The sequence below is a fragment of the Oncorhynchus keta genome, unplaced genomic scaffold (assembly GCF_023373465.1).
Source record: "Oncorhynchus keta strain PuntledgeMale-10-30-2019 unplaced genomic scaffold, Oket_V2 Un_scaffold_584_pilon_pilon, whole genome shotgun sequence".
NCBI lineage: Eukaryota > Metazoa > Chordata > Actinopteri > Salmoniformes > Salmonidae > Oncorhynchus > Oncorhynchus keta.
In genome coordinates, this window is record NW_026290969.1 from 903,425 (window position 1) to 929,527 (window position 26,103).

The 26,103-nt window shown below is 44.6% G+C and overlaps 1 protein-coding gene across 1 annotated transcript in view; it reads left to right on the plus strand.

Annotated features, from left to right (window-relative positions):
* The first annotated feature begins 16,107 nt into the window (after positions 1-16,107).
* LOC118361434 (prickle-like protein 2) overlaps positions 16,108-26,103 on the plus strand; it is a 117,636-nt gene continuing 107,640 nt past the window's right edge. The window contains exon 1 of the mRNA XM_035741371.2: positions 16,108-16,581. The gene's annotated coding sequence lies outside the window, so the exon portion shown is untranslated. The remainder of the gene's footprint in view (positions 16,582-26,103) is intronic.

A 26,103-nucleotide genomic window follows, 5' to 3' on the forward strand; every position in this document is an offset into this window, starting at 1 on the left:
TCTGCAGGTACGTTTTGACATGAGAGAGGATGCCAGGCCCGTCATCGCCACCTCACCCGTTCTTAATATAACCTTCGGGCCAACTGGGGGCCCAAGGCTGGTTAGGAGACATTGCTAAAGATACTAATTGTGATGAACTGAGAGAATATTAGGGTAAAACTGTAGTTCATTAATCATATGCTGCTGCCTCTGCTCTTACCTCTTTCCCTTTCTGTCTTCTACACCTCTCTCCCCACCTCATCTTTCATCCTCATTTTATAATGCATACCATATGTGCATTGAAGTACAGACTGAACCCGTATATATAATATAATATTAAAATTATCATAATTATATTGCATGTATTTATAACACCTGGATAATTAACTTCTTTCATTAAAGCGTTTCACATTCTCCACTGCTTGAAATTAAGTATCTCTGTAAGGGGTGTGAACTGGCGGCAGAGAAGTCAGAAGCAGGAGAGAAATAACTGTGTTTCCAACTGCGCAGTTTATTCACAAAACCCACCGGAAAACAGAATAATAACATAAATGGGTACATAACCCAACGCACACCGGGACAGACGTGCACAAGCACTTACAATAAACAAAGACCGACAAGGACATGAGGGGGAACAGAGGGATAAATACACAACATGTAATTGATGGGATTGGAACCAGGTGTGATGGAAGACAAGACAAGACAAAACCAAAGGAAAATGAAAAGAGGATCAGCGATAGCTAGAAGGTGGGTGACTTTGACCGGCAAACGAGGAGAGGTACCAACTTCGGCGGGCGTCGTGACAATCTCATTGATATACTATACTATGCCCTCAGATTAATGCAGATGTATGTAGATATGCATAGGTTTACTTACAGCCTTTACTTAAATCATGTTTCTAGTCTATTGCATAGTTACAATGTGTAATCATTGATTTCCCAGGAGCAGGCGTGTATAATTGTAATACATACATGCAGACACAGCATCATTCAAACAATGGAGTTTGACACACCTGGTATTGGGTATGTATTGGATATGACTGAAATAGAATGTCTCACAGAGATTCATACCTGAAGCGCACCTTTATTTGCCAAGGAAGAGTACATGATCAGTGAGTATATTCAATGTACAGGCTACAATGCGGGGTAATAACTACAGTACATGTATATAGGACTTGCATCCTTGGCACAGTACAGTTATTATATTCTACTCTATCCATAGGCTTCAGTAATGCCATTCAGACTTGAAGTTGATACAACAACTATGATAGCTTAGGTTCATAGATTGGTATGAATATTAGTTCAGAACCTAACGTTTTAGGGTCCATACACAGATCGGCTACATACTGTAGCTAGCTATACATCCATAGGCATACAGTTATTTTTATCCTCCACTACACAATAAGCAAGTAACTAGTTAGCTAGCTATGTTACTTGCAAGGCAAGCTTACACAATTGTACATTCAATTTGCAGTAAATGCATAATGAGTGCTCTACCTCCCCCTTGTGGTGGTCTGGAGCAATGAAGCCGGGACGCTGGGTAAGTATAAATCCGGTGGTGTAAGCTTGCAACTTTTAAAAAAGGGGGAACCACTGTATATCCTCATTATCTGTCAAGTTTCCATGCACTACGTTGCATATAATGTGAGCAATGATGAAAATGGTGTTGTTAAGATAGGAACGTGACTAAAGGAGTCAGAAAGTAGCCACGCCCCAGGTGAGGTCAGAGAGCGTGTCAGCCTGATGGAACCATCCTTTTCGACCAGAGTGCATAAAAGGACTGGTTAAGAATGAACATTGTAGACCAGAACATTGCCAGGTTGCAGCTGCGTGTGTAAATTGCGTGTGTAAATTGGTCTGAATCCTGAACCCTGCATATCAAGTGAACTGCAATTTCTCCGAAGATTTTGGAGGCATTTCTGAACATGGCGCCAATGTAAACTGAGATGTGAACGGGACCGTTGTCATCATCTGACACTAATTAGCATAACGCAACGTACATAAATCTTCCTAGAAAATATTCCTATTCATGAAAATCACAAGTGAAATATATTGGAACACAGCTTAGCCTTTTGTTAATCACCCTGTCATCTCACATTTCCAAAATATGCTTTACAGCCAACGCCAGACAAGCATTTGTGTAAGTTTATCATAGCCTTGCATAGCATTATGCCTTGCTAGCAGCAGGCAACCTTGTCACGGAAATCAGAAAAGCAATCAAATTAAATCGTTTACCTTTGATGAACTTCAGATGTTTTCACTCACGAGACTCCCAGGTAGACATCCAAAGTTCATTTTTCCCAAAATATTATTTTTGTAGGTGAAATAGCTCTGTTTGTTCTTCACATTTGGCTGAGAAATCGCCCGGAAATTGCGGTCACCACAACGCCAAAAAATATTCCAAATTAGCTCCATAATATCGACAGCAACATGGCAAACGTTGTTTGGAATCCATCCTCAAGGTGTTTTTCTAATATCTATTTAATAATATATCCGTCGGGACAATTCGTTTTTCACTAGGACCGATTGAAACAATGGCTACCTCTCTCTCGGAGCCACCATGTGACCATTTACATTACATTTACATTTAAGTCATTTAGCAGACGCTCTTATCCAGAGCGACTTACAGATTGGTGCATACACCTTATGACATCCAGTGGAACAGCCACTTTACAATAGTGCATCTAAATCTTTTTAGGGGGGTGAGAAGGATTACTTACCCTATCCTAGGTATTCCTTGAAGAGGTGGGGTTTCAGGTGTCTCCGGAAGGTGGTGATTGACTCCGCTGTCCTGGCGTCGTGAGGGAGTTTGTTCCACCATTGGGGGGCCAGAGCAGCGAACAGTTTTGACTGGGCTGAGCGGGAACTGTACTTCCTCAGTGGTAGGGAGGCGAGCAGGCCAGAGGTGGATGAACGCAGTGCCCTTGTTTGGGTGTAGGGCCTGATCAGAGCCTGGAGGTACTAAGGTGCCGTTCCCTCACAGCTCCGTAGGCAAGCACCATGGTCTTGTAGCGGATGCGAGCTTCAACTGGAAGCCAGTGGAGAGAGCGGAGGAGCGGGGTGACGTGAGAGAACTTGGGAAGGTTGAACACCAGACGGGCTGCGGCGTTCTGGACGAGTTGTAGGGGTTTAATGGCACAGGCAGGGAGCCCAGCCAACAGCGAGTTGCAGTAATCAAGACGGGAGATGACAAGTGCCTGGATTAGGACCTGCGCCGCTTCCTGTGTGAGGCAGGGTCGTACTCTGCGGATGTTGTAGAGCATGAACCTACAGGAGCGGGACACCGCCTTGATGTTAGTTGAGAACGACAGGGTGTTGTCCAGGATCACGCCAAGGTTCTTAGCGCTCTGGGAGGAGGACACAATGGAGTTGTCAACCGTGATGGCGAGATCATGGAACGGGCAGTCCTTCCCCGGGAGGAAGAGGAGCTCCGTCTTGCTGAGGTTCAGCTTGAGGTGGTGATCCGTCATCCACACTGATATGTCTGCCAGACATGCAGAGATGCGATTCTCCACCTGGTCATCAGAAGGGGGAAAGGAGAAGATTAATTGTGTGTCGTCTGCATAGCAATGATAGGAGAGACCATGTGAGGTTATGACAGAGCCAAGTGACTTGGTGTATAGCGAGAATAAGAGAGGGCCTAGAACAGAGCCCTGGGGGACACCAGTGGTGAGAGCGCGTGGTGAGGAGACAGATTCTCGCCACGCCACCTGGTAGGAGCGACCTGTCAGGTAGGACGCAACCAAGCGTGGGCCGCGCCGGAGATGCCCAACTCGGAGAGGGTGGAGAGGAGGATCTGATGGTTCACAGTATCGAAGGCAGCCGATAGGTCTAGAAGGATGAGAGCAGAGGAGAGAGAGTTAGCTTTAGCAGTGCGGAGCGCCTCCGTGATACAGAGAAGAGCAGTCTCAGTTGAATGACTAGTCTTGAAACCTGACTGATTTGGATCAAGAAGGTCATTCTGAGAGATAGCGGTAGAGCTGGCCAAGGACGGCACGCTCAAGAGTTTTGGAGAGAAAAGAGAGAAGGGATACTGGTCTGTAGTTGTTGACATCGGAGGGATCGAGTGTAGGTTTTTTCAGAAGGGGTGCAACTCTCGCTCTCTTGAAGACGGGAGGGACGTAGCCAGCGGTCAGGGATGAGTTGATGAGCGAGGTGAGGTAAGGGAGAAGGTCTCCGGAAATGGTCTGGAGAAGAGAGGAGGGGATAGGGTCAAGCGGGAAGGTTGTTGGGCGGCCGGCCGTCACAAGACGCGAGATTTCATCTGGAGAGAGAGGGGAGAAAGAGGTCAGAGTATAGGGTAGGGCAGTGTGAGCAGAACCAGCGGTGTCGTTTGACTTAGCAAACGAGGATCGGATGTCGTCGACCTTCTTTTCAAAATGGTTGACGAAGTCATCTGCAGAGAGGGAGGGGGGATTCAGGAGGGAGGAGAAGGTGGCAAAGAGCTTCCTAGGGTTAGAGGCAGATGCTTGGAATTTAGAATGGTAGAAAGTGGCTTTAGCAGCAGAGACAGAGGAGGAAAATGTAGAGAGGAGGGAGTGAAAGGATGCCAGGTCCGCAGGGAGGCGAGTTTTCCTCCATTTCCGCTCGGCTGCCCGGAGCCCTGTTCTGTGAGCTCGCAATGAGTCGTCGAGCCACGGAGCGGGAGGGGAGGACCGAGCCGGCCTGGAGGATAGGGGACATAGAGAGTCAAAGGATGCAGAAAGGGAGGAGAGGAGGGTTGAGGAGGCAGAATCAGGAGATAGGTTGGAGAAAGTTTGAGCAGAGGGAAGAGATGATAGGATGGAAGAGGAGAGAGTAGCGGGGGAGAGAGAGCGAAGGTTGGGACGGCGCGATACCATCCGAGTAGGGGCAGTGTAGGAAGTGTTGGATGAGAGCGAGAGGGAAAAGGATACAAGGTAGTGGTCGGAGACTTGGAGGGGAGTTGCAGTGAGGTTAGTGGAAGAACAGCATCTAGTAAAGATGAGGTCAAGCGTATTGCCTGCCTTGTGAGTAGGGGGGGAAGGTGAGAGGGTGAGGTCAAAAGAGGAGAGGAGTGGAAAGAAGGAGGCAGAGAGGAATGAGTCAAAGGTAGACGTGGGGAGGTTAAAGTCGCCCAGAACTGTGAGAGGTGAGCCGTCCTCAGGAAAGGAGCTTATCAAGGCATCAAGCTCATTGATGAACTCTCCAAGGGAACCTGGAGGGCGATAAATGATAAGGATGTTAAGCTTGAAAGGGCTGGTAACTGTGACAGCATGGAATTCAAAGGAGGCGATAGACAGATGGGTAAGGGGAGAAAGAGAGAAAGACCACTTGGGAGAGATGAGGATCCCGGTGCCACCACCCCGCTGACCAGAAGCTCTCGGGGTGTGCGAGAACACGTGGGCGGACGAGGAGAGAGCAGTAGGAGTAGCAGTGTTATCTGTGGTGATCCATGTTTCCGTCAGTGCCAAGAAGTCGAGGGACTGGAGGGAGGCATAGGCTGAGATGAACTCTGCCTTGTTGGCCGCAGATCGGCAGTTCCAGAGGCTACCGGAGACCTGGAACTCCACGTGGGTCGTACGCGCTGGGACCACCAGATTAGGGTGGCTGCGGCCACGCGGTGTGGAGCGTTTGTATGGTCTGTGCAGAGAGGAGAGAACAGGGATAGACAGACACATAGTTGACAGGCTACAGAAGAGGCTACGCTAATGCAAGGAGATTGGAATGACAAGTGGACTACACGTCTCGAATGTTCAGAAAGTTAAGCTTACGTAGCAAGAATCTTATTGACTAAAATGATTAAAATGATACAGTACTGCTGAAGTAGGCTAGCTGGCAGTAGCTGCGTTGTTGACACTACACTAATCAAGTCGTTCCGTTGAGTGTAATAGTTTCTACAGTGCTACTATTCGGGGGCTAGCTGGCTAGCTAGCAGTGTTGTTTACGTTACGTTGCGTTAAAAGAACGACAATAGCTGGCTAGCTAACCTAGGAAATCGCTCTAGACTACACAATTATCTTTGAAACAAAGACTGCTATGTAGCTAGCTATGTAGCTAGCTACGATCAAACAAATCAAACCGTTGTACTGTAATGAAATGAAATGAAAATGTGATACTACCTGACCGGGTTGTTGAATTCGATTCAGTAGACGTCTGTGTGGTGACGTTGGCTAGCTGTTAGCTGTTGGCTAGCTAGCAGAGTCTCCTACGTTAAGGACGACAAATAGCTGGCTAGCGAACCTCAGTGAATTAAGATAATCACTCCAAGACTACACACACTAAACTACACAATTATCTTGGAAACAAAGACAGCTATGTAGCTAGCTAACACTAAACTAATCAAGTCGTTCAGTTGAGTGAATAGCACTACAGTGATGCTAATCTGTGGGCGTTAGCTAGCGTTTGCTAGCTCCTGGGCGAATAGCAGTGAAGGCTACGTTAGGGCGACGAAATACGATAATTATGCAATTATCTCTGATACAAGGACGGCTATGTAGCTAGCTAAGAAGAAATTGCTAAGATTAGACAAATCAACCGTTGTACTATAATGAAATGTAATGAAAAAGTTATACAACCTGTGGAGCGAAGTGCGAATGCGACCGCTCGCTCCAACCCGGAAGTACACACTTACGCAATGTGGCCGCCTATGGCTATTCTTCAACAGAAATGCGTAAAACTACGTCACAATGCTGTAGACACCTTGGGGAATACGTAGAAAGCGTAAGCTCGTTGATGGTACATTCACCGCTGAATAGGGAGTCATTGGAACGCAGCGCTTTCAAAACCTGGGGCACTTCCGGGTTGGATTTTTCTCAGGCTTTCGCCTGCAACATCAGTTCTGTTAAACTCACAGACAATATCATTACATTTTTGGAAACAAGTGTTTTCAATCCAAAGCTGTTAATTATATGCATATTCTAGCATCTTTTCCTGACAAAATATCCTGTTTAAAACTGGAATGTTTTTTTCCCTAAAAATGAAAATACTGCCCCCTAACACCAAGAGGTTAAATTAACCTTAAAACTACAGTCTGGGATCTGGGAACATTGGTAATTTCAATTATTGAACCATTGATTCTATTCTTGGATAATATAATGTATAAATGTACACCAAGGTAATTCTTTGTCATGCCTCATTTATGGAGGATCAGATGGTGACAGGTGTATCAGCAGGGTCATGCAGCCATGGAAGACCAATCTGTGAATGAGGTGAGGTGAATTTTTTCAGATACAGCACTTTATCCTTTCTGTCCAGAAAACACTGGACAAGCCAAATGCTTTTTTAAGGCAGTCTACAAACCTCAAAAGTTGTATCAAGGGTTGATAGAGGGTTTTCCCGATGACACAAAACATGTCAAACAAAAATTTGAGGAAGACCTGGGAGACGCTATTGATGATGATGAATGGATACAGATTTGTTAGAATGCCCAGTCATGTTTTTATCATCTCAGACATAAATTACTGCAGTTTAAGGGGCTCTACAGGACCATGGACCCCTAGCAGCAAGACGGGGTGACCCAGGTATAGTGTGTGCAAGTAGAAAGAGCTCTACAGTACTATTAGGCCTATGATATGAATTATATAGATGGTGTACTGTTTCTGTGTGTTAATGTGTAGGTGTATATAAGGTGTATGCACCAATTTGTAAGTCGCTCTGGATAAGAGCGTCTGCTAAATGACTTAAATGTAAAATGTAAATGTATATGTATTTTCATTCAACTTTGTTTTCCAAACCTTTCCATTAAGACAATAAATGATGGGAAGGAAGTCGTGTTGGGGAGAGAGTTGAGGTACTGACTAGACTGGTGCTGGTTGGGTGTGTAGGTGGCTCGAGTTGGCTGAGCTTTCTGGCTGAAATTTTATATAAAGGATGTATTAAAGACAATCAAAAGTTGTCTTCGTACTTTATTTGCAATATTTGTTAATTTGTTAGGCTATTGGTTAAAGGTGCAACATAATAATGATTATTTAATTATCATGGATCTAGTCTAGTCTTATCAATAACTTTAACATATTTAATAATCTCTTATAGTGTATGAAAATAAACATTCATACTTAGAAAGGTCTCTGTACATTTTCAAAATGTGTACATCACAAATGATAAACCTACAATAGTCTACACCATCTCAATCCATTCTGAAAATGAGATGGCAAAATCTACAGTAGATACAAAGATATGACCAAGTAGTCATAAGGTTGCCTAACACTAAATGCAATTAGAAAATATTGAATCCCCACATGTGAGGTTTATGTATTGTTTTTAAATATTTACCATGTAAAAAAAAGGTTTCTGGAACACATTTCAAAGTAATAAATGCATCTGAGTACATTTTTCATGATGAAAACACATATCCATCTTATTATGTTTTGTATGGTGGATGAGATTTATATACACTACCGTTCAAAAGTTTGGGGTCACTTAGAAATGTCTGTTTTTGAAAGAAATCACATTTTTTGCCCATTAAAATAACATCAAATTGATTAGAAATACAGTGTAGACATTGTTAATGTTGTAAATGACTATTGTGGCTGGAAACGGCTTGTTTTTTTATGGAATATCTACATAGGCGTACAGAGGCCCATTATCAGCAACCATCACTCCTATGTTCCAATGGCACATTTGTCACGTTCTGAGTTCTGTTATTATATCTTTGTTTTAGTATGGTCAGGGTGTGAGTTGGGTGGGCAGTCTATGTTTGTTTTTCTATGTTTGTTTTTGAGTTTGGCTTAGTATGGTTCTCAATCAGAGGCAGCTGTCAATTGTTGTCTCTGATTGAGAATCATACTTAGGTAGCCTGGGTTTTTCTTTTTGGTTTGTTTTCTGTGTGAGTGTTTGGTCCACACGGTACTGTTTTCAGTTTTGTATATTCACGTCATAGTTTGTTGTTTTGTTCGAGTGTTCTATTGTCTTTGTTAAAAAACATTATGGACATTTACCACGCTGCATTTTGGTCCTCTGATCCTTCATACTACTCCTCTTCGTAAGAGAAAACCCTTACAACGTTGTGTTAGCTAATCCAAGTTTATCATTTTAAAAGGCTGATTGATCACTATAAAACCCTTTTGCAATTATGCTAGCACAGCTGAAAACTGTTGTACTAATTAAAGAAGCAATACAACTGGCCTTCTTTTGATTGATTTAGTATCTGGAGCATCAGCATTTGTGGGTTCAATTACAGGCTCAAAATGGCCAGAAACAACACACTTTCTTCTGAAACTTGTCAGTCCATTCTTGTTCTGAGAAATGAAAGCTACTCCATGTGAGAAATTGCCAAGAAACTGAAGATCTAGTATAACGCTGTGTACTAATCCCTTCACAGAACAGTGCAAACTGGCCCTAACCAGAATAGAAAGAGGAGTGGGAGGCCCCGGTGCACAACTGAGCAAAAGGACAGGTACATTGGAGTGTCTAGTTTGAGAAACAGACGCCTCACAAGGCCTTAACTGGCAGCTTCATTAAATAGTATGCGCAAAACAGCAGTCTTAACGTCAACAGTGAAGAGGTGAATCCAGGATGCTGGCCTTCTAGGCAGAGTTGCAAAGAAAAAGCCATATCTCAGACTGGCCAACAAAAAGAAAAGATTAAGATTAAGACACTGAACAGAGGAACTCTGCCTAGAAGGCCAGCATCCCGGAGTCGCCTCTTCACTGTTGATGTTGAGACTGGTGTTTTTGGGGTACTATTTAATGAAGCTGACAATATTTGACCATATACTTTAAAATGTATGTCACATTTTTATATATAAGCCATATATAAAAACATATACCAAAACAACAGCTTAATAAGAGGTTTTAACTACTGAAAACACTTCCTAGATTTGAATTTAGTTCAACGTCCACCAAGCTACTGCAAAATGTAGCTAAATTACTACATGTACAATAGTTCACAACTCCCCAAACACTGCTTGTTTCTCTCCAAAGTTTGTAAACAAAGTAAATGTAAACAAACATTATATAGCCTCAAAACATGTATATATTTTTATATCAAAATTGCCACTATTACTATCAGGCCTTTTCTTTCTTAATTCCTCTGAGTCTCCCTTCCTCTGACTCTATCCATCATTCAGAGAAACAGGGGAGAGGAAATTGATTTGGATCAGCGTGCTTGGCAACAGACCACCTCAGTATTGGCACCATGGCTAAATCACAGCTCCCATCTTTAACAGTTTGAGACATCTGTTGTTTTTATTTTTTATTTTTTATTTCACCTTTATTTAACCAGGTAGGCAAGTTGAGAACAAGTTCTCATTTACAATTGCGACCTGGCCAAGATAAAGCAAAGCAGTTCGACAGATACAACGACACAGAGTTACACATGGAGTAAAACAAACATACAGTCAATAATACAGTATAAACAAGTCTATATACAATGTGAGCAAATGATGTGAGAAGGGAGGTAAAGGCAAAAAAGGCCATGGTGGCAAAGTAAATACAATATAGCAAGTAAAACACTGGAATGGTAATTTTGCAATGGAAGAATGTGCAAAGTAGAAATAAAAATAATGGGGTGCAAAGGAGCAAAATAAATAAATAAATTAAATACAGTTGGGAAAGAGGTAGTTGTTTGGGCTAAATTATAGGTGGGCTATGTACAGGTGCAGTAATCTGTAAGATGCTCTGGACAGTTGGTGCTTAAAGCTAGTGAGGGAGATAAGTGTTTCCAGTTTCAAAGATTTTTGTAGTTCTTTCCAGTCATTGGCAGCAGAGAACTGGAAGGAGAGAAAGAAAGAATTGGCTTTGGGGGTGACTAGAGAGATATACCTGCTGGAGCGTGTGCTACAGGTGGGAGATGCTATGGTGACCAGCGAGCTGAGATAAGGGGGGACTTTACCTAGCAGGGTCTTGTAGATGACATGGAGCCAGTGGGTTTGGCGACGAGTATGAAGCGAGGGCCAGCCAACGAGAGCGTACAGGTCGCAATGGTGGGTAGTATATGGGGCTTTGGTGACAAAACGGATTGCACTGTGATAGACTGCATCCAATTTGTTGAGTATGGTATTGGAGGCTATTTTGTAAATGACATCGCCAAAGTCGAGGATTGGTAGGATGGTCAGTTTTACAAGGGTATGTTTGGCAGCATGAGTGAAGGATGCTTTGTTGCGAAATAGGAAGCCAATTCTAGATTTAACTTTGGATTGGAGATGTTTGATGTGGGTCTGGAAGGAGAGTTTACAGTCTAACCAGACACCTAAGTATTTGTAGTTGTCCACGTATTCTAAGTCAGAGCCGTCCAGAGTAGTGATGTTGGACAGGCGGGTAGGTGCAGGTAGCGATCGGTTGAAGAGCATGCATTTAGTTTTACTTGCATTTAAGAGCAATTGGAGGCCACGGAAGGAGAGTTGTATGGTATTGAAGCTTGCCTGGAGGGTTGTTAACACAGTGTCCAAAGAAGAGCCGGAAGTATGCAGAATGGTGTCGTCTGCGTAGAGGTGGATCAGAGACTCACCAGCAGCAAGAGCGACCTCATTGATGTATACAGAGAAGAGAGTCAGTCCAAGAATTGAACCCTGTGGCACCCCCATAGAGACTGCCAGAGATCCGGACAGCAGACCCTCCGATTTGACACACTGAACTCTATCAGAGAAGTAGTTGGTGAACCAGGCGAGGCAATCAATTGAGAAACCAAGGCTGTCGAGTCTGCCGATGAGGATGTGGTGATTGACAGAGTCGAAAGCCTTGGCCAGATCAATGAATACGGCTGCACAGTAATGTTTCTTATCGATGGCGGTTAAGATATCGTTTAGGACCTTGAGCGTGGCTGAGGTGCACCCATGACCAGCTCTGAAACCAGATTGCATAGCAGAGAAGGTATGGTGAGATTCGAAATGGTCGGTAATCTGTTTGTTGACTTGGCTTTCGAAGACCTTAGAAAGGCATGTTAGGATAGATATAGGTCTGTAGCAGTTTGGGTCAAGAGTGTCCCCCCCTTTGAAGAGGGGGATGACCGCAGCTGCTTTCCAATCTTTGGGAATCTCAGACGACACGAAAGAGAGGTTGAACAGGCTAGTAATAGGGGTGGCAACAATTAAGGCAGATAATTTTAGAAAGAAAGGGTCCAGATTGTCTAGCCCGGCTGATTTGTAGGGGTCCAGATTTTTCAGCTCTTTCAGAACATCAGCTGAATGGATTTGGGAGAAGGAGAAATGGGGAAGGCTTGGGCGAGTTGCTGTTGGGGGTGCAGTGCTGTTGACCGGGGTAGGAGTAGCCAGGTGGAAAGCATGGCCAGCCGTAGAAAAATGCTTATTGAAATTCTCAATTATGGTGGATTTATCAGTGGTGACAGTGTTTCCTATCTTCAGTGCAGTGGGCAGCTGGGAGGAGGTGTTCTTATTCTCCATGGACTTTACAGTGTCCCAGAACTTTTTTGAGTTAGTGTTGCAGGAAGCAAATTTCTGCTTGAAAAAGCTAGCCTTGGCTTTTCTAACTGCCTGTGTATAACGGTTTCTTGCTTCCCTGAACAGCTGCATATCACAGGGGCTGTTCGATGCTAATGCACAACGCCATAGGATGTTTTTGTGTTGGTTAAGGGCAGTCAGGTCTGGGGAGAACCAAGGGCTATATCTGTTCCTGGTTCTAAATTTCTTGAATTTCTTGAATTGCATGTTTATTTAAGATGGTTAGGAAGGAATTTTAAAAAAAGTATCCAGGCATCCTCTACTGACGGGATGAGATCAATATCCTTCCAGGATACCCCGGCCAGGTCGATTAGAAAGGCCTGCTCACTGAAGTGTTTCAGGGAGCATTTTACAGTGATGAGTGGAGGTCGTTTGACCGCTGACCCATTACGGATGCAGGCAATGAGGCAGTGATGGCTGAGATCTTGGTTGAAGACAGCAGAGGTGTATTTAGAGGGGAAGTTGGTTAGGATGATATCTATGAGGGTGCCCATGTTTAAGGCTTTGGGGGGGTACCTGGTAGGTTCATTGATAATTTGTGTGAGATTGAGGGCATCGAGTTTAGATTGTAGGATGGCTGGGGTGTTAAGCATGTTTCAGTTTAGGTCGCCTAGCAGCACGAGCTCTGAAGATAGATGGGGGGCAATCAGTTCACATATGGTGTCCAGAGCACAGCTGGGGGCAGAGGGTGGTCTATAGCAGGCGGCAACGGTGAAAGACTTGTTTTTAGAGAGGTGGATTTTTAAAAGTAGAAGTTCAAATTGTTTGGGTACAGACCTGGATAGTAGGACAGAACTCTGCAGGCTATCTTTGCAGTAGATTGCAACACCGCCCCCTTTGGCAGTTCTATCTTGTCTGAAAATGTTGTAGTTTGGAATAAAAATGTCTGAATTTTTGGTGGTCTTCCTAAGACAGGATTCAGACACAGCTAGAACATTCGGGTTGGCAGAGTGTGCTAAAGCAGTGAATAGAACAAACTTAGGGAGGAGGCTTCTAATGTTAACATGCAACAACCAAGGCTATTACAGTTACAGAAGTCATCAAAAGAGAGCGCCTGGGGAATAGGAGTGGAGCTAGGCACTGCATGGCCTGGATTCACCTCTACATCGCCAGAGGAACATAGGAGGAGAAGAATAAGGGTGCGGCTGAAAGCAATAAGAATTGGTCGTCTAGAACGTCTGGAACAGAGAGTAAAAGGAGGTTTCTGGGGGCGATTAAAATAGCATCAAGGTGTAATGTACAGACAAAGGTATGGTAGGATGTGAATACAGTGGAGGTAAACCTAGGTATTGAGTGATGAAGAGAGAGATATTGTCTCTAGAAACATAATTGAAACCAGGAGATGTCATTGCATGTGTGGGTGGTGGAACTAATAAGTTGGATAAGGTATAGTGAGCAGGACTAGAGGCTCTACAGTGAGCCAATAAAGCCAATAAACACTAACCAGAACAGCAATGGACAAGACATATTGACATTAAGGAGAGGCATCCTTAGTCGAGTGATCAAAAGGGTCCAGTGAGTGGAGAGGTTGGTTGGGGGTCACGGCGATTTAGACAGCTAGCCAGGACATCGGTAGCAAGCTAGCATAGGATGGAGGTCTGTTGTTAGCCACCTCTTGCGTTCCGTCAGTAGATTAGTGGGGTTCCGTGTGGTAGAGGGGATTAATCCAAATCACACAAAAAAAAACAATAGATATAGTTATAGAGGCCCAAGAAGAAACATAATAATAATAAAAATAAATAAATTGTCCAATTGTCTATTCTGAGAGCAGCCGGTAAGACAGCTAACGGTTAGCAGGCCGCAGATGGGCGTTCAGGTAACGTTGCGACGGAGGAGCCTGCCGGATCTCCTTCGGGTAAATAACGTCGGCAGTCCAGTTGTGAAGGCCCGGTGGGGCTCCGCGTAGGCAGTAAAACGGGTCCGGATAGGTGACTGCAGCCCAGGAGTGATTGACGGAGCTCAGGAGTGATTGACGGAGCTGGCTAGCTCCGGAGTAATTGATGTTTGCTCCGGAATCGACGAAAGCAGATAGTCACACGGATAGCAGCTAGCTAGCTGTGAGATCCGGGTATGAATGTCCAGAGAGCAGTTGAAATCCAGGGACATGGAGAGAAAAATTGGTCCGGTATGTTCCGTTCCTAGCCGCGCTGCGCCGTACAAAACTGGCGATAGATTTTCGAGCTAAAGGATAGCTGATGACCACAAGCCGTGGTTAGCTGAATACTAACGATTTGCCAGTAAGGAAGCTAACTAGCTTCTGAACTAGCTTCTGATTAGCTTCTGGATTAGCTTCTGGGCTAGCTTCTGGCTAGCTCCTGGCTAGCTTCTGGCTAGTTTCTGGCTAGCTTCTTGGAGTTTCTGGCAAGCTTCTGGCTAGCTTCTTGGAGGATTGCAGATTTGAGGTAAATAATACTTAATACTTATTTATAAATATAAATTGGTGAGGCGGGTTGCAGGAGAGTGTTTTGAAGATGAGTTGATGGAAAATAAAAGTAAAATGTATGTGAAAAAAGTTGTAAATATATATATATACAGGACACGACAAGACGAGGACAAAAGACGTCTGAACTGCTATGCCATCTCGAGCACTTGTTGAGTTACTGTTACTGCACAATGCTGCACGTTCCACAGATGTCCCACATTTTATCAGATTTTCCATAAATATGGAATCAAATTCAACTCTGGTTCAGTCACAGATACTGTAGATGCTTGATTTATAATTACCCTTACAATAACACATTTGTTTTACTCGTATTTACAGACTTAACCCCAATTTATATGAAAACATTTATATTTTGTGGTGCTGGGGCCATGATATTGAATGCAGGTTTAACATTGAGAGTACATTTTTAAAGATAATTATTGCAGGGGAAATAAAGGTTTAGTATTTAGAAGAGCAGAAAGTGAATGATGGAAGGACTGAGAGTGTATAAAAACTGGGTCACTCTCTCTGTTCCCCTCTCCTCCTCAACCTCCTCTCTGTCCCCCTCATTATGGACAGATGTCCCAGGGATGATTTATGGAGAAAATCAGCATCACAGAGGGAGGAACAGTTCTGGAGGGTCATGAGGAGAAAAATATAGTGTAGAGTAGATGGTTGGTTGAATGAATGTCATCATAATCCAACAGCACTGGTCATTTGTACAGGTTTTGCAATCAGCAGCAGTGATTCAGAAGGAGAACAAGAATCAGCCCTAGATTGCCCTGAGTCTGCCCTGCAGGTTTCTATATTCCCACTATGAAATCAGGCATAACCCAGCAGGACAAAACAGGTTAATGTTGAGCGAATAGAAACTCCACCAGTGGACCCTGCATTCCCCTTTACTTTCTGTGCCAGATATAATTGTGCATCAGAGGAGACAACCTTGCCTTAACACACTACTGTCACACATTTTCAAAAAGGATTGCAGCTGTCATTCACTGACAACCTCACCATATGACCATATTCCACTACCTCCCCAACCAGAATGTATACTATAAAATCTTAGTATGTAAACGTGTTCCCAGACATTCCCTTTCTCACTCGTTCTTTCATCCCCCTCTCCCTCCCTCCTTCATCCCCCTCTCCTAAGGATAGCAGTGTTGGAGCCCTGGTAAATGCTCTTGTAATTTTAATCATAGGCAGTCCGCGGTGTTGTGATTGGCTCAGAGCTGATGATTCACTCTTCACCAGGCTGGGGAGGAGAAGGGGTGAGAGGAAGAGGAGAAGAGGTGGGAGTAGCTCTCTCTTTCTCTCTCTCTCGCTCTCTTTCTCTCTCTCTCTGTCTCTCTCAGTGAGAGCCTGCTTGCCTAGCTCTCAGTAGTGCTCAAAGAAATCTCATTACACACACACATGCCATTTATGTAGAGGATGCCAACCCAACTTGAAGGTACTGGTCTGTTGTGGTGCTCCCTTGCTACCTTTGCCTCTGAGCAGCCTTGATGAGAGACACAGAGCCTAGAGGGAAATGAAAGAGAGAGGTAGAGAGAAAGAGAGAGAATAACAGAGTGAGGGAGAGAGTGAGGGAGAGAGCTTTCAGCCTCCAGTCTTGCCTCTCCTCTGTCTGCTGTTGCTCCTGCTGCTGCTGCTTCATTTCAGCCAGAGCCAGAGGCTGAGCTGATGTTTTTCTCAGTTAACTACAGATAGACAGAGCAGTGAGTTGTGAACAGTACAGTACTTCTGTCACACCACGGCCATGACTCTACTGACGTGATTCAGAAGAGAGAGTTCCCCCTGTCCACCACCTCTCTACGGCTACAGCTACAGAGGTGAGTTTGTCTGCTTTTCTGTTGTCATTTAGAAGAGAGAGTGAGAGAAACAGAGAGCGAGAAAGAGAGAGTTTTGAATATGCAGTGATGAACTGTCTTTTGAATAATTGTTTTATAGTTATGTCAAAAAAATACATCCATTGAATTGAGAGAGAATTAAAAGAAAGAGAGGGAAATACTTGGCGTGTTTTGGTTCACAGCTTAATATACTCATTAACTTGAATAATCAATATCTGGTATTGATATTTGGGTCCCTATTGATCTGTTTTGGTTGTTTTCATTAGTCTTGGGTGAGAGAATGTGATGCATGGTTTGCTTGGTGTGTTAGATGACACAGAAAGATGTAACACTGATGGGTTTATAATAAGACAGGTAATATTACCAATAGAATATGTGTGAAGTGTTATGAGCTCCCATTGCATTTTTTAGGTGTGTTATGAACTGGCACAGACTGTGTGTGTGTGTGTGTGTGTGTGTGTGTGTGTGTGTGTGTGTGTGTGTGTGTGTGTGTGTGTGTGTGTGTGTGCGTGTGCGTGTGCGTGTGTGTGTGTGTGTGTGTGTGCGCAAGTCTGTGTGTGTGAGTCAGCGGCTTTTTTGTGTGCGTCTGTGTATATCCTATTAACTTTTTGACTGGCAAGTGAAAAAGACTGCTGGGATTTGAGACAGGTTTGTTATGTAGCTGTATCCCTTTTACAACCTGGATTTGTGTGTTTGTGTGTGCGCGTGCGTGTGTGTGTGTGTGTGTGCGAACGCATGTGTCTGTGTGTTTGTGTGTGCGCGTGTGTGTGCGTGCGTGCGAACGCACATGTCTGTGTGCTTGTGCCTGTGCATTCCAGTGAGAGAGAAAGAAAGAGGTAGTGAGAAAGAGCGAGAGGGAGAGTGGGTGGAGGAACACAGCAGCAGCATTACTGTTTTCAGTCTTAGCTCGGGAGCCATGAAACATGAAAATGCCAGTGTCTTTTCAGCTGCTCTGAATAGGCTACTGTATCTTACAGCTGTCCAGCTAGCCTATCATCTGCTTTTATAACTCAGTATCGGTATAGCTGCCCCCCTGGTTCTCAGTGTGACTGTGGGTATATTGTCTCCTCTGTACTTTATGAAGACTGATCCATCCCTACGGACTGAGCTCTTTGGGCTCTTAGAGCAGGGAGAGCTACACTACAGTAATCTTATTGCCCGTGACAGAGTTGATAACTGCCTCCTTTTCCTATTGGCAGCTCCAGACTGTTATCTAAGCCATAAAAATGGAATTCCAAGCCAGCATGGGGAAAGGGTTCAGTAACAGTGATCTCTACTGTCTTAGTACTGACCACTTGTAGATGCTTGGGGGGGTGTCCTGCTGCAGGTAGTGTCTATTGCTATTGACAGGCTCTGATTGTTTTTCAATATATAATAGATAATCTAGTCAGTTTAATATACCTCCATGTCCAAACACAGAGGCCATTTCTATTTCCTTCGTCAGTTACTGTAAAATAACAGAGGAAAAGACTGTTGGACAGAAATGGTGTATAGAACAAGGACAACTGCAGTTTCAAAGCATGCCTTCCTGGACAACTGCAGCTTCAAAGCATGCCTTCCTGGACAACTGCAGTTTCAAAGCATGCCTTCCTGGGCAACTGCAGTTTCAAAGCATGCCTTCCTGGACAACTGCAGCTTCAAAACATGCCTTCCTGGACAACTGCAGTTTCAAAGCATGCCTTCCTGGACAACTGCAGCTTCAAAGCATGCCTTCCTGGACAACTGCAGCTTCAAAGCATGCCTTCCTGGACAACTGCAGCTTCAAAGCATGCCTTCCTGGACAACTGCAGCTTCATATGGCAGAGGTCTGGATAATAAGTTGGGAATCCATGACAACGTATTGATTTCTAAGTTGTTATGGTGAGAATATTCTCCATGTTGGTTTTCTAACACTTATGGATTCTACTGCTGCCTCAGTCTCTTCCAATGTTGTCAGTCAGTCAGTCAGTCAGTCAGTCAGTCAGTCAGTCAGTCAGTCTATGTGATATACAGAGAGATGCGTAAGCTCCCTACTGACCCTTTCACATCCCTTTACCCCTCCTCCCTCCATCTCCCTCCATATCTCCATCTCTCTCCAACTGTGAGACTGAAGTGCTGTCTCTCCACTTTTACAGAACCGACCCCCCCTCTTCTCCCACCAGCTCTGTCGCCACAGAAACAGACGATTCTGGAAGGGTGGTGGGTGGGAAAAGAAACAGAGCTCCTGAATGCTCTGCCTCATGCAGCACTGTGCTCTAGTTATCTGTATTGCCTGTGTGAATCTGAGTTGCCCGAGGCTCAGATGGTTCCGTAGGTTAGTGATTGGTGCTGGCAACACCAAGGTTGTGGATTCATTTCCTGCATGGGGTCACTGTTGGTTACTGAATCTGTGTGTTCACTGTGTGCCTTGGATGACCAGGGCATGACTGGTATGGTGATGTGGCTAATTTAACATTGGAGCTGGAGGGTTACAGGCTTGTTTATGCTTAAACACACATACAAAGGATACGCTATGTGTGTGTGGAGCTCATTAATAATGTAATGTGGCATTACTGAGCCAGTTAATAATGGATGTTGCTCAATCTTTCTCTCCTGCGTTCGATAGGATCCTCAGTGTGAATGATATTTTAAACTTATTTAGCCTTTATTAACTAGGCAAGTCAGATCAGAACAAATTCTTATTTACAATGATGGCCTACCTTGGCCAAACCCAGACGACGCTGGGCCAATTGTGCGCCGCCCTATGGGACTCCCAATCACGGTCGCTTATGATACAGCCTGGAATCAAACCAGGGTCAGTAAGTGACCCCTCTAGCACTGAGGGGCAGTGCCTTAGACCCCTATGCCACTCGGGAGATGTGGATCAAGTTATCACAGAGACCATAATGCAGATGTTGTGAAGCTATGTGAGAAGCTATGCCATGCTAATGTGTACATGGTGTAATGGGTACATCTCTAAGAGGTCTCCACACCTGGATTGCTCAACATTTTCCAATCATTTTTTTCAAAATTCTTCAAGCTCTGTCAAATTGGTTGTTGATCATTGCTGGACAACCATTTTCAGGTCTGCAAAATATTTTCAAGTAGATTTAAGTCAAAACAGTAACTCGGCCACTCCAGTGTAGATTTGGCCTGTTTTAGGTTATTGTCCAGCTGAAAGGTTAATTAATCTCCCAGTGTCTAGTGGAAAGCAGACTGAAACAGGGTTTCCTCTAGTATTTAGCCTGTGCTTAGCTCCATTCTGTAATTGTTTTATCCTGAAAAACTCCCCAGTCCTTAACAATTACAATCACACCCATAACATGATGCATCCACCACTATGCTTGACAATATGGAGAGTGGTACTCAGTGATGTGTTCTATTGGATTTGTATTGGATGACAAAAAGTCAGTTAATTGCTTTGCCAAATTTATTGCAGTATTACTTTAGAGCCTTGTTGCAAACAGGATGCATGTTTTATAACATTTTTATTCTGTACGGGCTTCCTTCTTTTTACTATGTCAATTAGGTTAGTATTGTTGAGTAACTACAATGTTGTTGATCCATTCTCAGTTTTCTCCTATCACAGCCATTAACCTCTGTGACTGTTTTAAAGACATCATTGGCCTCATGGTGAAATCCATGAACAGTTTGCTTCCTCTCCGGTAACTGAGTTAGGAAGGACGCCTGTATCTTTGAAGTGACTGGATGTGTTGATAAGAGTATACCATCCAAAGTGTAATTAATAACTTCACCATGCTCAAAGAGATATTCAATTTCTGCTTTTTTTATACATCTTACAATAGGTACCCTTTTCGAGGAATTGGAAAAGCTCCCTGGTCTTTGTGGTTGAATCTGTGATTGAAATTTACTACTCAACTAAGGCACCTTACAGATAATTTTATGTGTGGGCTACAGAGATGATGCAGTCTTTAACAAATTATGTTGAAATGCCATTATTGCAAACAAAGTGAGTCCATGCAACTTATTATGTGACTTGTTAAGCACATTTTTACTCCTGAACTTATTTAAGCTTGACATAACAAAGGAGTTGAATACTTTTAGACTCAAGACATTTCAGCTTTTCAGCTTTAATTTATTTGTAAACATTTCTAAGAACATTATTCCACTTTGGAATTATGGGGTATTGTGTGTAGGCCAGTGACACATGTTTTTTATTTAATCAATTTGAAATTCAGGCTGTGACACAGAAAAGGTGGAAAAAGTCAAGGGGTGTGAATACTTTCTGAAAGTACTGTAAACCCAGGTCCGGACCACACACATGCTAAATAACACTGTCAGAGTTAAGTCACATACACACACTCTGTTTTTGCCATATATACATACGTAGGTTCTCCAGATGGTTTGAGCATGGTTTGAGCATATTGATTCATCACAATTCAAAACATGAACATCCGTCAAACCTTTGCAGGTGCACAATACATTAAATAAGAAGGATGCCAACATACTGTCTCCATACAGAACTCCCAAAGTAATATCTATGTGTATTAATGTTTTTATAATGATGAATCACATGGTCACACTGCTGCTAGTGCTGACAGTGACTCATCGCTATGGCTTTTGGTCAATATAAACCCTTCTTAAATGAACGTCATGAAACGATCTCTGGACTGAGTTTGTGGCCCCATGGAAACATCTGCTCACTGAGTGCTGTCACTGTCACTGAACCGCAACACGGTCAGTCTCACGGTCAGACCCCATGAGACTGCCTTTAGAGAGTGTCTGATTAAATTAGGATGGAAATGTACACTAAGGCAGGAGATACTGTGGGAGATCCACATCCATCTAGGTTCTTTTCTTCCTTGGAAAATATATTTTGGATCCCTGCCTGCTGTGAGGTATTACGTCATTGATCCCCCAATGTGTGATTTGCTTTCATATCTGGCCAGCAATATTATTAGAACTATACTCTGTGTAGACTGGAGTCTTTCTATTCATTCAGTGGCCCACTTTACATAACATGGGTAAGAACATGTAGCCTGACTGTCCATCCAAATTTCTCAGGCCAAATGCCACGCTCACTAGCATTTCTTCTCCACGATGAGTCTGGATTTGTTTTCCTCCCCGACGTCTAATAGAGCGCAAACTCATTCTAACCATTCTGATTGGTCCTAGCAACCGATAGGTTGTGCCAGAGCCAGCCTACATAAATCATGAATCTTGTAATTGGCCTTGATACTCTGATTGGTTAAAGACGATCCAATTGCTGATTCATTTGTTTTGTTCAACGCCCCTCAATTTAACGTTAGCAGCAACAACTTCTATGATGATAGTTTGGGACAATATATGGAGCAATCGATAGAGCAGCACAATTCAATTCAGAATGATTCCCTTTACCAAAAATACACAGGAAAAATGTGAAGTTATCACATTTAAAGTCACATTTTTTTTAACATCCCGAGGACCAGGAGTGGGCCGGTCGCTTTTGCTGAGGTGCGGGAACCTGTAGAGCCGGCTGAGGCGCGGGATCCTGACGAGCCGGCTTAGGGCATGGGGAGCCTGCCGAGCCAACCAAGGATTGAGAACCTGTCGAGCAAGCTGAGGCATAGAAGCCTGACGAGCCAGCTGAGGCATCCCCGGTTGCTTCGGCAGCGGCACTTGCACCCGACGTCACCAGTAAAAAAATCATGAAATGTACATATTCCCTGTTGCTTCCCCTTGGTGAGGCATTATTCTGTAACATTTACGATGGGAGTCGGGAAGCAAGTCCAGGGAGTGCAAATGTAATAATAAATAGAACATAGCACAACATGAAAAAGAAACAGAGTCTATAACGCCTGAGGAATTCCAGGTGACTACAGACAGGAGAGACAGATATAGGGGAGGTAATCAGGAAGGTGATGGAATCCAGGTGAGTATCTTGAGATGCAGGTGCGTGTAACGATGGTGACAGGTGTAATGATGAGACAACTATCGACGTCGAGCGCCAGAGAGGGGGAGTGGAAATAAACGTGACACAGTAAAGTTTGGACAAACCTACACATTCAAGGGTTTTTCTTTATTTGTACTATTTTCTACATTGTAGAATAATAGTGAAGAAATCAACACTATAATGAATCATGTCGTAACCAAAAAAGTGTTAAGCAAACCAAAATCTATTTTAAAATTGAGATTCTTCAAAGTCGCCACCCTTTGCCTTGATGCACACTCTTGGCATTTTCTCAGCCAGCTTCAGCTGGAATGCTTTTCCAACAGTCTTGAAGGAGTTCCCACGTATGCTGAGCACTTGTTGGCTGCTTTTCCTTCACTCTGTGGTCCATCTCATCCCAAACCATATCAACTGGGTTGAGGTAGGGTGATTGTGGAGGCCAGGTCCTCTGAGGTAGCGCTCCATCACTCTCCTTCTTGGCTCAAATAGCCCTTACACAGCCTGGAGGTGTGTTGCACCATTGACCTGTTGAAAAACAAATGATAGTCCCACTAAGTGCAAACTGGATGGGATGGCGTAATGTTTCTAGAATGCTGTGGTAGCCATGCTGGTTGAGTGTGCCTTAAATTCTAAATAAATAATTGACAGTGTCACCAGCAAAGCACCCCCACACCATCACAGCTCCTCCTGAATGTTTCAAGGTGCGAACCACACATGCGGAGATCATCAGTTCACCTACACCTGCTTCTCACAAAGACATGGCTATTGAGACCAAAAATCTACAATTTGGACACATCAGACCAAAGGACAGATTTCCATTGTTCTAATGTCTATTGCTCATGTTTCTTGGCCCAAGCAAGTCTCTTCTCACAAAGACATGGCTATTGAGACCAAAAATCTAAAATTTGGGCACATCACACCAATTTAAAAAAAAATCTACAATTTGGACACATCAGACCAAAGGACAGATTTACACTGGTCTAAAGTCCATTGCTCATGTTTCTTGGCCCAAGCAAGTCTCTTCTTATTGGTGTCCTTTAGTAGTGGTTTCTTTACAGCAATTCAACCCTGAAGGCCTGCTTCACGCAGTCTCCTCTGAACAGTTGATGTTGAGATGTTACTTAAACTCTGAAGCATTTATTTGGGCTGCAACTCCGGAGGCTGGTAACTCTAATGCACTTATCCTCTGCAGCAGAAGTGGGTCTTCCTTTTCTGTGGCGGTCCATCATAGCGCTTGATGGTTTTTGCAAATGCACAAAGAAACTTTTCTTGCAATAATATGGACTTGGTCTTTCACCAAATAGGGCTATCTTCTGTATACCACCCCTACCTTGTCACAACATAACGGATTGGCTCAAACGCATTAAGAAGGAAAGAAATTCCACAAATTAACTTTTAACAAGGCACACCTGTTTATTGAAATGCATTCCAGGTGACTACATCATGAAGCTGAATGCCAAGAGTGTTCAAAGATGTCATCAAGGCAAAGAGTGGCTTCTTTGAAGAATTTAAAATATAAAATATATTTTGATTTGTTTAACACTTTTTTGGTAACTACATGATTCCATATGTGTTATTTCATAGTTATGATATCTTCACTATTATTCTACATTTGAGAAAATAAAGAAAAACCCTTGAATGAGTCGGTGTGTCCAAACTTTTGACTGGTACTGTATATCGATATATAGACTACACTCATGCAATGTCACGCCCTGGTCGAAGTATTTTGTGTTTATCTTCATGTATTGGGTCAGGCCAGGGTGTGTGGCATGGGTTTTTGTATGTGGTGTGTATATATTGGGATTGTAGCTAGTGGGGTGATCTAGCAAAGTCTATGGCTGTCTGGAGTGGTTCTCAATCAGAGGCAGGTGTTTATCGTTGTCTCTGATTGGGAACCATATTTAGGCAGCCATATTCTTTGAGTTTGTCGTGGGTGATTGTCCTTAGTGTCCTTGTTCCTGTCTATGTGTTAGTGTACACAAGTATAGGCTTTTTCGGTTTTCGTTACGTTTATTGTTTTTTGTAGTGTTGGTGTTTAGATTCGTGTTACGTTTGTTTATTAAAACATGGATCACAATCTACACGCTGCATTTTGGTCCGACTCTCCTTCACACCTAGAAAACCGTTACAGAATCACCCACCACACCCGGACCAAGCAGCGTGTCAACAGGCAGGAGCCACAGGAGAGGCAACAGAGGCAGGAGCAGCAGCAACTGCAGTGGGAGAGGCTGCACTACCTGGAGAAATGGACATGGGAGGACGAACTGGATGGTAAAGGACCCTGGGCTCAGCCTGGAGAATATCGCCACCCCAAGGAAGAACTGGAGGCGGCGAAAGCTGAGAGGCGCAGGTATGAGAAGGCAGCACGGCATAGCGGATGGAAGCCCGAGAGTCAGCCCCAAAAATTTCTTGGGCGGGGGCTCACAGGGAGTAGGGCTACGCTAGGTAGGAGACCTACGCTAACTTCCTGTGGTTACCGGGGGGCTAGAGAGACCGGGCAGGCACCGTGTTATGCAGTGGTGCGCACGGTGTCCCCAGTGCGGGTGCATAGCCCGGTGCGGTATATTCCAGCTCCGCGTATCGGCCGGGCTAGATTGAGCGTCGAGCCAAATGCCATGAAGCCGGCTCTACGCATCTGGTCCCCAGTGCGTCTCCTTGGGCCGGCTTACATGGCACCAGCCTTGCGCTCGGTGTCTCCGGTTCGCCTGCATAGCCCAGTGCGGGCTATTCCACCTCGCCGCACTGGCAGGGCGACCGAGAGTATTCAACCAGGTAAGGTTGGGCACGCTCGGTGCTCAAGAGCTCCAGTGCGCCTGCACGGTCCGGTATATCCAGTACCACCTCCACACCCTAGCCCTCCGGTAGCAGCTCCCCGCACCAGGCTTCCTGTGCGTGTCCTCGGTTCAGTACCACCAGTGCCAGCACCACGCATCAGGCCTACAGTGCGCCTCGCCTCTCCTGCACTGTCGGAGTCTCCCGCCTCTACAGCGCTGTCGGAGCCTTTCTCCTCTCCTGTACTGCCGGAGTCTCCCGTCTGTTCAGCGCAGCCAGAGCTGCCAGCCTGCATGGAGCAGTCAGAGCTGTCAGTCTGCATGGAGCAGTCAGAGCTGTCAGTCTGCATGAAGCAGCCAGAGCTGTCAGTCTGCATGAAGCAGCCAGAGCTGTCAGGCTGCAAGGAGCTGTCAGTCTGCAAGGAGCTGCCAGTCTGCACGGAGCCGCCAGAGCTGCTAGTCTGTAAGAAGCCACCAGAGCTGTCAGCCTACAATGGAGCAGCCAGAGCCGCCAGTCAGCGTGGAGCAGTCAGAGCCGCCAGTCAGCGTGGAGCAGTCAGAGCCGCCAGTCGGCATGGAGCAACCAGATCTTTCAGTCTGCCAGGATCCGCCAGTCAACCAGACTCTTCCAGATCTGCCAGTCAACCAGACTCTTCCAGATCTGCCAGTCAACCAGACTCTTCCAGATCTGCCAGTCAACCAGACTCTTCCAGATCTGCCAGTCAACCAGACTCTTCCAGATCTGCCAGTCAACCGGACTCTTCCAGATCCGCCAGTCAGCCGGGATCTGCCAGAACTGCCAGTCGTCCAGGATCTGCCAGATCCGCCAGTCAGCCAGGATCTGCCAGTCAGCCAGGATCTGCTGAAACCACCAGCCAGTCAGGA